Source organism: Hyperoodon ampullatus (genome assembly GCF_949752795.1).
Source record: "Hyperoodon ampullatus genome assembly, chromosome: 10".
Lineage (NCBI taxonomy): Eukaryota > Metazoa > Chordata > Mammalia > Artiodactyla > Ziphiidae > Hyperoodon > Hyperoodon ampullatus.
In genome coordinates this window covers 84231524-84233339 of record NC_136923.1, presented here as the reverse complement: position 1 = coordinate 84233339, position 1816 = coordinate 84231524, and positions in this window count along the sequence as shown.

Sequence of the window (1816 nt, the reverse complement as noted above, 5' to 3'; positions counted from 1 at the left end):
ATTGGAAGTTAGGATCTGACTCCACCTCGGAGTAAGCAACGTTTGGTTCTAGTTGCAGACCCTCCAGAGCCCAAGCTCAGACCACAGCCTAGTCTCCAGGGCCGGCAGGCATTCGCTCAGAGTTTACTGAAATGACTTGTTTGCTTGAAACACTGATGATCATGCGTTGAGGACTCTCACACAAGCGCTCTCGATCGCGTAGGAGGCATGAGAGGTTGGACTTAAATTAAAAAAAAAAAAAATCAAACCCTTATTTTACCTGAAGGCTTGTATTCAACTCTCAAAACCTACTTTCTTGTATGCTGAGCAATGGTCACCCTGGTTTCCGTTCTTTCTTGTTTATAATTTAAAAAAAGAAAAAACGCTGAAGAAGTTGTGTAGTCGTGGCCGAGTGGTTAAGGCGATGGACTAGAAATCCCTTGGGGTTTCCCCGCGCAGGTTCGAATCCTGCCGACTACGGCAGTCACTTATTTTTCCAAGTAAAGTAGTTGGGAATTGCTCCGCTGAGAGAAAATTGAAACGAAACCACAGCTTTGCGAGATCTTGACTAAACTTATTGTGTTCTTTGCCCAGACCCAAACTCCACGGCTATGGGGAACGGAAGTTATTATTATTTCATTACTTTTTATTAAAATTAAAAGTGCCTTAATAGGTAGAGCCCTAATCATTTTCCCGCCAGCGGAGCCTCCGCACAGTTCTCCGGAACACCTTGAGTTTCCCTGCCCTCCAAACCCGCTGGAAGCCTATATTTTCAAGACAACTCTTTGTACTTTTTCTTCCGCAATGGAAAGGAACCCGGTTTCCTAGCCCAGTCTGCGGTCAGTTAGCAGGGAGATTCCGGGGAATCAATGGTTCAACTGCTTTGCTCTCCTGGATTCACTGTTTGCAAATCTAGTACGACAAATCGTCAACGAAACCGACACCATCACTGTCAAAAGAGCAGGCTGTCCTGCCTGGCCTGCAGTTTCAGCTCCGGGGCGGAGGTGGGTGGAGCGAGAGGGCTGAGAGAAGGGCTGGAGCGACACTTGGTTGGTCGCGGACGAGTCCGAGGGAGTTCAGGCTCAAATTTGCCAAAGGTAATCAATAGTAGAACACAAGATCTATCGGCCAAAAGAACACGAACACTAGTACTTACATTTATTAGTTATCTTTAAGGAAAGAAAGTCACCTTCTTCCTCGTTAGTATAGTGGTGCGTATCCCCGCCTGTCACGCGGGAGACCGGGGTTCGATTCCCCGACGGGGAGGTAGTTCCGTTTTGTATCTCGTCGCCTATTTTAGAATTCCCAACAATCGTGTTGTCACTGCTTAGAATCGAATATTACACACACTCTTTCTTTAACATGAAAGCTGCAGAACTCACTGGTTAGCGTCTTGAGCAGGTGACCTCAGATTCTGCGGCAGTTGCTGCGGCTTCTTCTGAATTCTGGAGTGTGTTCGGCGATGGCCACTACTGGGCTCTGGGACTGGGAACTGAACTACACGGGGACCCTCCTTGCCAGTTCTCAACTACATCACCCTCCCCCGTTTCCGTCACTTCTAGTCCCGGCTGCTCTAATCAGAAAACATTTCAGCGCAAGTATCAAAGCTACTTTAAGGCCCAGAGGGAAATCTAGGTTTAAGTGACACAGGTCTGAGAATGCTCACTGAGAGTTAATGAGATTATGGTTGTCTGGCACCTGCCTTCTATTTACATGCAGGAAGAACTACTGAGGCCAAATGCCAAGATCAAAATTCCCATGTTCAAGACCTCCGTCCTCCTAGACATCAAACTCTGGAATGATGGTACCGACCTGGCACAGCTGGAGGCCATGTGTC